Genomic DNA, 12500 nt, shown 5'->3' with positions numbered 1-12500 from the left:
CCTACAGCTCCAGGTAGATGTAATGTATTGGTGATGGTGTGGGGTCCAGGGATGTAACCCCTACAGCTCCAGGTAGATGTAATGTATTTGTGATGGTGTGGGGTCCAGGGATGTAACCCCTACAGCTCCAGGTAGATGTAATGTATTGGTGATGGTGTGGGGTCCAGGGATGTGACCCCTACAGCTCCAGGTAGATGTAATGTATTGGTGATGGTGTGGGGTCCAGGGATGTAACCCCTACAGCTCCAGGTAGATGTAATGTATTGGTGATGGTGTGGGGTCCAGGGATGTAACCCCTACAGCTCCAGGTAGATGTAATGTATTGGTGATGGTGTGGGGTCCAGGGATGTGACCCCTACAGCTCCAGGTAGATGTAATGTATTGGTGATGGTGTGGGGTCCAGGGATGTAACCCCTACAGCTCCAGGTAGATGTAATGTATTGGTGATGGTGTGGGGTCCAGGGATGTAACCCCTACAGCTCCAGGTAGATGTAATGTATTTGTGAGGGTGTGGGGTCCAGGGATGTAACCCCTACATCTCCAGGTAGATGTAATGTATTGGTGATGGTGTGGGGTCCAGGGATGTAACCCCTACAGCTCCAGGTAGATGTAATGTATTGGTGATGGTGTGGGGTCCAGGGATGTAACCCCTACAGCTCCAGGTAGATGTAATGTATTGGTGATGGTGTGGGGTCCAGGGATGTGACCCCTACAGCTCCAGGTAGATGTAATGTATTGGTGATGGTGTGGGGTCCAGGGATGTAACCCCTACAGCTCCAGGTAGATGTAATGTATTAGTGATGGTGTGGGGTCCAGGGATGCATGTCATTATCAGTCAGCCAGTCAGATCCAATACCTTGGCTGTGTATGTTATTATCAGTCAGCCAGTCAGATCCAATACCTTGGCTGTGTGTGTTATTATCAGTCAGCCAGTCAGATCCAATACCTTGGCTATGTGTGTTATTATCAGTCAGCCAGTCAGATCCAATACCTTGGCTGTGTGTGTTATTATCAGTCAGCCAGTCAGATCCAATACCTTGGCTGTGTGTGTTATTATCAGTCATCCAGTCAAACCCAATACCTTGGCTGTGTGTGTTATTATCAGTCAGCCAGTCAGACCCAATACCTTGGCTGTGTGTGTTATTATCAGTCAGCCAGTCAGATCCAATACCTTGGCTGTGTATGTTATTATCAGTCAGCCAGTCAGATCCAATACCTTGGCTGTGTATGTTATTATCAGTCATCCAGTCAAACCCAATACCTTGGCTGTGTGTGTTATTATCAGTCAGCCAGTCAGATCCAATACCTTGGCTGTGTGTGTTATTATCAGTCATCCAGTCAGACCCAATACCTTGGCTGTGTGTTATCAAATCAAATTCAAATCAAATTTATTTATATAGCCCTTCGTACATCAGCTGATATCTCAAAGTGCTGTACAGAAACCCAGCCTAAAACCCCAAACAGCAAGCAAAGCATGTGAAAGAAGCACGGTGGCTAGGAAAAACTCCCTAGGAAAAACTCCCTAGAAAGGCCAAAAACCTAGGAAGAAACCTAGAGAGGAACCAGGCTATGAGGGGTGGCCAGTCCTCTTCTGGCTGTGCAGGGTGGATATTATAACAGAACATGGTCAAGATGTTAAAATGTTCATAAATGACCAGCATGGTCAAATAATAATAATCATAGTAGTTGTCGAGGGTGCAACAAGCACGTCCGGTGAACAGGTCAGGGTTCCATAGCCGCAGGCAGAACAGTTGAAGCTGGAGCAGCAGCACGGCCAGGTGGACTGGGGACAGCAAGGAGTCATCATACCAGGTAGTCCTGAGGCATGGTCCTAGGGGCTCAGGTCGTCCGAGAGAAAGACAGAAAGAGAGAAAGAGAGAATTAGAGAGAGCATATTTAAATTCACACAGGACACCGGATAAGACAAGAGAAATACTCGAGATGTAACAAACTGAAACTAGCCCCCCGACACATAAACTACTGCAGCATAAATACTGGAGGCTGAGACAGGAGGGATCAGAAGACACTGTGGCCCCATCCGATGATACCCCCGGACAGGGCCAAACAGGCAGGATATAACCCCACCCACTTTGCCAAAGCACAGCCCCCACACCACTAGAGGGATGTCTCCAACCACCAACTTACCGTCCTAAGACAAGGCCGAGTATAGCCCACAACGATCTCCGCCATGGCACAACCCAAGGGGGGGCGCCAACCCAGACAGGAAGACCACGTCAGTGACTCAACCCACTCAAGTGACGCACCCCTCCCATGGACGGCATGGAAGAACACCAGTAAGCCAGTGACTCAGCCCCTGTAAAAGGGTTAGAGGCAGAGAATCCCAGTGGAAAGAGGGGAACCGGCAAGGCAGAGACAGCAAGGGCGGTTCGTTGCTCCAGCCTTTCCGTTCACCTTCACACTCCTGGGCCAGACTATACTTAATCATAGGACCTACTGAAGAGATAAGTCTTCAGTAAAGACTTAAAGGTTGAGACTGAGTCTGCGTCTCTCACATTGGTAGGCAGACCATTCCATAAAAATGGAGCTCTATAGGAGATTGCCCTACCTCCAGCCGTTTGCTTAGAAATTCTAGGGACAATTAGGAGGCCTGCGTCTTGTGACCGTAGCGTACGTGTAGGTATGTACGGCAGGACCAAATCGGAAAGATAGGTAGGAGCAAGCCAATGTAATGCTTTGTAGGTTAGCAGTAAAACCTTGAAATCAGCCCTTGCCTTAACAGGAAGCCAGTGTAGGGAGGCTAGCACTGGAGTAATATGATCAAATTTTTTGGTTCTAGTCAGGATTCTAGCAGCCGTATTTAGCACTAACTGAAGTTTGTTTAGTGCTTTATCCGGGTAGCCGGAAAGTAGAGGATTGCAGTAGTCCAGCCTAGAAGTAACAAAAGCATGGATTAATTTTTCTGCGTCATTTTTGGACAGAAAGTTTCTGATTTTTGCAATGTTACGTAGATGGAAAAAAGCTGTCCTTGAAACAGTCTTGATATGTTCTTCAAAAGAGAGATCAGGGTCCAGAGTAACGCCGAGGTCCTTCACAGTTTTATTTGAGACGACTGTACAACCATCCAGATTAATTGTCAGATTCAACAGAAGATCTCTTTGTTTCTTGGGACCTAGAACAAGCATCTCTGTTTTGTCCGAGTTTAAAAGTAGAAAGTTTGCAGCCATCCACTTCTTTATGTCTGAAACACAGGTTTCTAGCGAGGGCAATTTTGGGGCTTCACCATGTTTCATTGAAATGTACAGCTGTGTGTCGTCCGCATAGCAGTGAAATTTAACATTATGTTTTCGAATGACATCCCCAAGAGGTAAAATAGATAGTGAAAACAATAGTGGTCCTAAAACGGAACCTTGAGGAACACCGAAATTTACAATTGATTTGTCAGAGGACAAACCATTCACAGAGACAAACTGATATCTTTCCGACAGATAAGATCTAAACCAGGCCAGAACTTGTCCATGTAGACCAATTTGGGTTTCCAATCTCTCCAAAAGAATGTGGTGATCGATGGTATCAAAAGCGGCACTAAGATCTAGGAGCACGAGGACAGATGCAGAGCCTCGGTCTGACGTCATTAAAGTCACCAAAAATGTGAATATTATCTTCTATGACTACAAAATCCGATAGGAATTCAGGGAAATCAGTGAGGAACACTGCATATGGCCCAGGAGGCCTGTAAACAGTAGCTATAAAAAGTGAGTGAGTAGGCTGCATAGATTTCATGACTAGAAGCTCAAAAGATGAAAACATCATTGTTTTTTTTTTTTGTAAATTGAAATTTGCTATCGTAAATGTTAGCAACACCTCCGCCTTCGCCGGATGCACGGGGGGTATGGTCACTAGTGTAACCAGGGGGTGAGGCCTCATTTAACACAGTAAATTCATCAGGCTTAAGCCATGTTTCAGTCAGGCCAATCACATCAAGATTATGATCAGTGATTAGTTAATTGACTATAACTGCCTTGGAAGTGAGGGATCTAACATTAAGTAACCCAATTTTGAGATGTGAGGTATCACAATCTCTTTCAATAATGGCAGGAATGGAGGAGGTCTTTATACTAGTGAGATTGCTAAAGCGAGCACCGCCATTTTTAATTTTGCCCAACCTAGATCGAGGCACAGACACGGTCTCAATGGGGAAAGCTGAGCTGACTACGCTGACTGTGCTAGTGGCAGACTCCACTAAGCTGGCAGGCTGGCTAACAGCCTGCTGCCTGGCCTGCACCCTATTTCATTGTGGAGTTAGAGGAGTTAGAGCCCTGTCTATGTTCGTAGATAAGATGAGAGCACCCCTCCAGCTAGGATGGAGTCCGTCACTCCTCAACAGGCCAGGCTTGGTCCTGTTTGTGGGTGAGTCCCAGAAAGAGGGCCAATTATCTACAAATTCTATCTTTTGGGAGGGGCAGAAAACAGTTTTCAACCAGCGATTGAGTTGTGAGACTCTGCTGTAGAGCTCATCACTCCCCCTAACTGGGAGGGGGGCAGAGACAATTAATCGATGCCGACACATCTTTCTAGCTGATTTACACGCTGAAGCTATGTTGCGCTTGGTGACCTCTGACTGTTTCATCCTAACATCGTTGGTGCCGACGTGGATAACAATATCTCTATACTCTCTACACTCGCCAGTTTTAGCTTTAGCCAGCACCGTCTTTAGATTAGCCTTAACGTCGGTAGCCCTGCCCCCTGGTAAACAGTGTATGATCGCTGGATGATTAGTTTTAAGTCTAATACTGCGGGTAATGGAGTCGCCAATGACTAGGGTTTTCAATTTGTCAGAGCTAATGGTGGGAGCCGTCGGCGTCTCAGACCCCACAACGGGAGGAGTAGAGGCCAGAGAAGTCTCGGCCTCCGACTCCGACTCGCTTAATGGGGAGAACCGGTTGAAAGTTTCTGTCGGCTGAATAAGCGACACCGGTTGAGCATTCCTACAGCGTTTCCCTCCAGAAGCCATGAGAAAGATGTCCGGCTGCGGGGACCGTGCGAGGGGGTTTATACTAACGTTACTATCTGTACTTACTGGTGGCACAGACGCTGTTTCATCCTTTCCTACACTGAAATTACCCTTGCCTAACGATTGCGTCTGAAGCTGGGCTTGCAGCACAGCTATCCTTGCCGTAAGGCGATCGTTCTCCTGTATATTATAAGTACAACGACTGCAATTAGAAGGCATCATGTTAACCTCTTGGGGTTATGTGGGACGCTAGCGTGCCACCCGTGGTGCACCCTATCAACAGCAGGTGCATTTCAAGAGCGGCAAATTTGAAACCAAATAAATGTCAAAATTCAAATTTTTGAAACATACACTCTTTGAAAGATAAACATCTCCTTAATCTAACCACGTTGTCCGATTTCAAAAAGGCTTTACAGCGAAAGCAAAACATTAGATAATGTCAGCAGAGTACCAAGCCAGAAATAATCAGACACCCATTTTTCAAGCTAGCATATAATGTCACATAAACCCAGAAGACAGCTAAATGCAGCACTAACCTTTTACAAACTTCATCAGATGACACACCTAGGACATCATGTTACACACAGCATGCATTCTTTTGTTCAATAAAGGTCATATTTATATATAAAAACAGCATTTTACATCGGCGTCTGACGTTGACTAACTATTTTCCCCTCAAATGCGTCCCGGGCAACAGTGCATAATTCCCTTTATTACTATTCGAAAACAATTTTTTAAATTTATATTGTCAATCTAACATTTATAGATCAATATCTCTTGAGAACACCTGTCATACCAGATTTTAAATTAACTTTACTGGGTAATCACACTTTGCGATAAAAGGAGATGCGATACTCAGAAAATGAGCCTGGAAAACTAGCTCCGCGCCATCTTGGAACAATCGCAAGTCACATCTGATCTTGTATAATATTGTCAATAATCGCCTACCTTTAGTTGTCTTCATCAGAAAGCACTTCCAGGATTCCCAGGTCCACAACAGATGTATTTTCGGTCGAAAAAGTCCATCATTCATGTTCCATTAGCCTGCTGTTGGTAGCGTGTCCTAGGGCTGTCTCCCAATGCTCCGACGTGCGCGGGACAGTAGTTTCGGAAAATCTTTTTTTCTCCTCTAGGTTCGTTCAAACATGTCAAACGTTGTAAAACATTAATCTTCAGGGCCTGTAACACCAAGAGAGCCAATAAGATTCGACGGGGACGATTGCAGAGTGTTTTAAAACGTTTCCAAAGGTGGGGGTAGACATTGCTCACGGTGTGATTAATAGGCAAAGTGATGAAGTCGAGTCCACAATTCAGAATTCCACTTCCTGTTTCAATCGGTCTCGGGGTTTTGACTGCCATATGAGTTCTGTTATACTCACAGACACCATTCAAACAGTTTTAGAAACTTTAGGGTGTTTTCTATCCATATATAATAAGTATATGCATGTCCTAGCTTCTGAGTTTGATTAGTAGGCCGTTGAAAATGGGAACAAATTTTTTTCAAAATGCGCTGTGGCGCCCCCTATCCTAGGGTATCCTCAAGAGGTTTTAATGTTACTTAGCTTCGGCTGTTTGAAGTCCTGACGAACCATGTCCAGATAAAACCTCCGGGGCGAAAAAATTTTAATGAAAAAAGTTGAGTGAGGGAAAAAGTAAAAATATACGGTAATGAAAAAGTAAAAAACCGTCAGGTAGCAAAGTAAGATCGGCAACAAAACGCACAGCAGCGTAAACAAGTCTGCAAGTTGTGACCTATTATCAGTCAGCCAGACAGATCCAATACCTTGGCTGTGTGTGTTATTATCAGTCAGCCAGTCAGATCCAATACCTTGGCTGTGTGTGTTATTATCAGTCAGCCAGTCAGATCCAATACCTTGGCTGTGTATGTTATTATCAGTCAGCCAGTCAGACCCAATACCTTGGCTGTGTGTGTTATTATCAGTCAGCCAGTCCGATCCAATACCTTGGCTGTGTGTGTTATTATCAGTCAGCCAGTCAGATCCAATACCTTGGCTGTGTGTGTTATTATCAGTCAGCCAGTCAGACCCAATACCTTGGCTGTGTATGTTATTATCAGTCAGCCAGTCAGACCCAATACCTTGGCTGTGTGTGTTATTATCAGTCAGCCAGTCAGATCCAATACCTTGGCTGTGTGTGTTATTATCAGTCATCCAGTCAAACCCAATACCTTGGCTGTGTGTGTTATTATCAGTCAGCCAGTCAGATCCAATACCTTGGCTGTGTGTGTTATTATCAGTCAGCCAGTCAGATCCAATACCTTGGCTGTGTATGTTATTATCAGTCAGCCAGTCAGACCCAATACCTTGGCTGTGTGTGTTATTATCAGTCATCCAGTCAGATCCAATACCTTGGCTGTGTGTGTTATTATCAGTCAGCCAGATAGACCCAATACCTTGGCTGTGTGTGTTATTAACAGTCAGCCAGTAAGACCCAATACCTTGGCTGTGTGTGTTATTATCAGTCAGACTGACACGAGGGAACGAGGGAAGGAGTTGTTTTTGCCGTTCACCACTAATATCCCTCGCTGGCAGGATTCTACATGGGATTCAAGGAGGCAGAAGATGTCATGGGCCTGTTGTAATTACACCCCGATGATTCATCTTCACAGCCAGACATTGCCTTACCAATTTAGTCAAATCCCTGTAATAACGGCTGTTTGAACCAGCACCATCTATCTGCTGTAAAGGACTCACATTACAGTATGCCACGCGATAGTGTTGTGCATTAACAGGCTGATCAATGGATCTGAATACTGACGGTCAATTGGTAAAAGACAACAAAACATAATTAATATTTTACAACACAACACAGATCACTGCACACAATATACTATAGACAGTATAGACAAGGTATTCACACAACTCACTTTAATACATTGTCCAATATACTATAGACAGTATAGACAAGGTATTCACACAACTCACTTTAATACAAGGTCCAATATACTATAGACAGTATAGACAAGGTATTCACACAACTCACTTTAATACAAGGTCCAATATACTATAGACAGTATAGACAAGGTATTCACACAACTCACACCAAAACAAGGTCCAATATACTATAGACAGTATAGACAAGGTATTCACACAACTCACTTTAATACAAGGTCCAATATACTATAGACAGTATAGACAAGGTATTCACACAACTCACTTTAATACAAGGTCCAATATACTATAGACAGTATAGACAAGGTATTCACACAACTCACTTTAATACAAGGTCCAATATACTATAGACAGTATAGACAAGGTATTCACACAACTCACTTTAATACAAGGTCCAATATTTATTTTTTATTTCACCTTTATTTAACCAGGTAGGCTAGTTGAGAACAAGTTCTCATTTACAACTGCGACCTGGTCAAGATAAAGCAAAGCAGTTCAACACATACAACAACACAGGGTTACACCTGGAATAAACAAACATACAATCAATAATACAGTACAAATATCTATATACAGCAGGTGCAGATGAGGTAGGATAAGAGAGGTAAGGCAATAAATAGGCCATGGTGGTGAAGTAATTACAATATAGCAAGTAAACACTGGAATGGTAGAATGTGCAGAAGATGAATGTGCAAGTAGAGATACTGGGGTGCAAAGGAGCAAGATAAATATATATACTATGGACAGTATAGACAAGGTATTCACACAACTCACATCAATACAAGGTCCAATATACTATAGACAGTATAGACAAGGTATTCACACAACTCACTTTAAGACAAGGTCCAATATGCTATAGACAGTATAGACAAGGTATTCACACAACTCACATCAATACAAGGTCCAATATACTATAGACAGTATAGACAAGGTATTCACACAACTCACACCAAAACAAGGTCCAATATACTATAGACAGTATAGACAAGGTATTCACACAACTCACATCAATACAAGGTCCAATATACTATACACAGTATAGACAAGGTATTCACACAACTCACACCAAAACAAGGTCCAATATACTATAGACAGTACAAGTACAGTAGTAGAATACAGTGGTGCTGTTGTGTACAGTAGTATCATACAGTGATGCTGTTGTGTACAGTAGTATCATACAGTGGTGCTGTTATGTACAGTAGTTATATACAGTGATGCTGCTGTGTACAGTAGTTATATACAGTGATGCTGCTGTGTACAGTAGTTATATACAGTGATGCTGCTGTGTACAGTAGTAGCCTGCAAGATCTGTTTCCTTTCCCATCTCTTTAGACACTACCTCTTCCTCATTCTTTTCAACTTCCTCAAACTCCGTTTCACTCCATCCATGATCGCTATTACCAGGAGAAACAAGGTCCTCAGTTCTATAGAGACCCAGGACTATAGAGAGACATAGTTCTATAATCAGGAGACCTCTGAGAGACCCAGGTCTATAGAGAGACATAGTTCTATAATCAGGAGACCTCTGAGAGACCCAGGTCTATAGAGAGACATAGTTCTATAATCAGGAGACCTCTGAGAGACCCAGGTCTATAGAGAGACATAGTTCTATAATCAGGAGACCTCTGAGAGACCCAGGACTATAGAGAGACATAGTTCTATAATCAGGAGACCTCTGAGAGACCCAGGTCTATAGAGAGACATAGTTCTATAATCAGGAGACCTCTGAGAGACCCAGGTCTATAGAGAGACATAGTTCTATAATCAGGAGACCTCTGAGAGACCCAGGTCTATAGAGAGACATAGTTCTATAATCAGGAGACCTCTGAGAGACCCAGGTCTATAGAGAGACATAGTTCTATAATCAGGAGACCTCTGAGAGACCCAGGACTATAGAGAGACATAGTTCTATAATCAGGAGACCTCTGAGAGACCCAGGTCTATAGAGAGACATAGTTCTATAATCAGGAGACCTCTGAGAGACCCAGGACTATAGAGAGACATAGTTCTATAATCAGGAGACCTCTGAGAGACCCAGGTCTATAGAGAGACATAGTTCTATAATCAGGAGACCTCTGAGAGACCCAGGTCTATAGAGAGACATAGTTCTATAATCAGGAGACCTCTGAGAGACCCAGGTCTATAGAGAGACATAGTTCTATAATCAGGAGACCTCTGAGAGACCCAGGACTATAGAGAGACATAGTTCTATAATCAGGAGACCTCTGAGAGACCCAGGTCTATAGAGAGACATAGTTCTATAATCAGGAGACCTCTGAGAGACCCAGGACTATAGAGAGACATAGTTCTATAATCAGGAGACCTCTGAGAGACCCAGGTCTATAGAGAGACATAGTTCTATAATCAGGAGACCTCTGAGAGGCCCAGGTCTATAGAGAGACATAGTTCTATAATCAGGAGACCTCTGAGAGACATAGTTCTATAATCAGGAGACCTCTGAGAGACCCAGGTCTATAGAGAGACATAGTTCTATAATCAGGAGACCTCTGAGAGACAATATCCAGACGAAAAGAGAAAAAAGTACAATAGCAGTTCGTAGAAACATGTCAAACGATGTTTAAAATCAATCCTGAGGATGTTTTTGTCATAAATAATCATTAATATTTCAAACGGACAAAAGCTTTGTGAATAGAAAAGGAGAAACAAGAAAGGTGCGCTCCCGATCACACGCTGGACTCATGTCTGGAAATGTTCACTGTCCACTCATTGAGAGTGCTGTATCTCCCTCATTTTTCAGAGTAAAAGCCTGAAACAATGCCTAAAGACTGGCCACATGTAGAAGAAGCCATATAGCTCGTGAACTAGGTCCTAAGTCTTTGTATGGTGGATAGGCTTTCAATGGAAAAACAGCCTTTCAAAATAATAGTACTTCCTGGATGGATTTTCCTCAGGTTTTCGCCTGTCATATCAGTTCTGTTATACTCACAGACATTATTTTAACAGTTTTGGAAACTTCAGAGTGTTTTCTATCCACAAATACCACAATTATATGCATATCCTAGCTTCTGGGCCATGCGTAGCAGGCAGTTTAATTTGGGAACACTTTTCATCCAAAATTCCGAATCCTGCCCCCTACCCTAGTGAAGTTAAAGTACATAATGTGCTGACCACCCTGCCTTTGAGTAGTTAGGTCTATTTCCTGCTTTCCCCTGCTATTTCCCTGCTTTTCCCTGCTATTTCCCTGCTATTTCCCTGCTTTCCCCTGCTTTCCCCTGCTATTTCCCTGCTTTTCCCTGCTTTTCCCTGCTTTTCCCCGCTTTTCCCTGCTATTTCCCTGCTTTCCCCTGCTATTTCCCTGCTATTTCCCTGATTTCCCTGCTTTCCCCTGCTATTTCCCTGCTATTTCCCTGCTATTTCCCTGGTTTTCCCTGCTATTTCCCTGGTTTTCCCTGGTTTTCCCTGGTTTTCCCTGCTATTTCCCTGCTTTTCCCTGCTTTTCCCTGCTATTTCCCTGCTTTTCCCTGCTTTTCCCTGCTATTTCCCTGCTTTTCCCTGCTATTTCCCTGCTTTTCCCTGCTATTTCCCTGCTTTTCCCTGCTTTTCCCTGCTATTTCCCTGCTTTTCCCTGGTTTTCCCTGGTTTTCCCTGCTTTTTCCCTGCTTTCCCTGCTTTTCCCTGCTTTTCCCTGCTATTTCCCTGCTTTTCCCTGCTTTTCCCTGCTATTTTCCTGCTTTTCCCTGCTATTCCCCTGCTTTTCCCTGGTTTTCCCTGCTTTTCCCTGCTTTTTCCCTGCTTTTCCCTGCTTTTCCCTGCTTTTCCCTGGTTTTCCCTGCTATTTCCCTGCTTTTTCCCTGCTTTTCCCTGCTTTTCCCTGCTTTTCCCTGGTTTTCCCTGCTTTTCCCTGCTTTTTCCCTGCTTTTCCCTGCTATTCCCCTGCTTTTCCCTGGTTTTCCCTGCTTTTCCCTGCTTTTTCCCTGCTTTTCCCTGCTTTTCCCTGCTTTTCCCTGGTTTTCCCTGCTTTTCCCTGCTTTTCCCTGGTTTTCCCTGCTATTTCCCTGCTATTCCCCTGCTTTTCCCTGGTATTCCCCTGCTTTTCCCTGCTATTTCCCTGCTAACGATAAGCTATCCAAAATAGCGAAGTAGCCGAATAGACAGTGTGATAAGATTATAAGCCTGTGTTGTTAGAGGAATCTTACAGTGAATACGTGATGATATAGACTGACATTGTTCCAGTTGAGGTATGTGGCACAGGAACATGGCTGTACATTGTGACTACTGGGAACTCATTAGAAGTTAGAACTCAGTAGTTCAGAAGCAGCCTTGGCTTGGCGCGCTCACAGACGTTGGGCTATAGACAGGGAACATGTCTCACTCTACACATACTCTGAAGATACTCAGCATTCCTAAACTTCTCATTCACTGGGGAAGACAATTTGAGTAAGCCGTACATTTTTTTATTTTTTTGGTATTTGAGTTTTGACAATTCTGTAATATTTCTTTTGTTTTATTTCATTTTATTTTACTGTTATAACTAACATGAGGTGCCACATAAGGACAAATCTCTCCTAACCAGTTGGGCATCATTTGCATAAATCAAATTGATATTCTATTGAAAGGGATTAGATGTGCATTTGTCTGGGTGTAGGGGGAATAAT

General features: G+C 43.5%; 1 protein-coding gene across 1 annotated transcript in view; it reads left to right on the top strand.

Moving 5' to 3' along the window:
* The window catches only part of LOC106609815 (thyrotropin-releasing hormone-degrading ectoenzyme), a 436096-nt gene that overhangs the window by 300288 nt on the left and 123308 nt on the right, over positions 1–12500 (top strand).

The sequence above is a fragment of the Salmo salar genome, chromosome ssa07 (assembly GCF_905237065.1).
Source record: "Salmo salar chromosome ssa07, Ssal_v3.1, whole genome shotgun sequence".
NCBI classification, from domain to species: Eukaryota; Metazoa; Chordata; class Actinopteri; order Salmoniformes; family Salmonidae; genus Salmo; species Salmo salar.
Note: the sequence above shows the minus strand (reverse complement) of the source record. Positions and strands in the feature narration are given on the sequence as shown.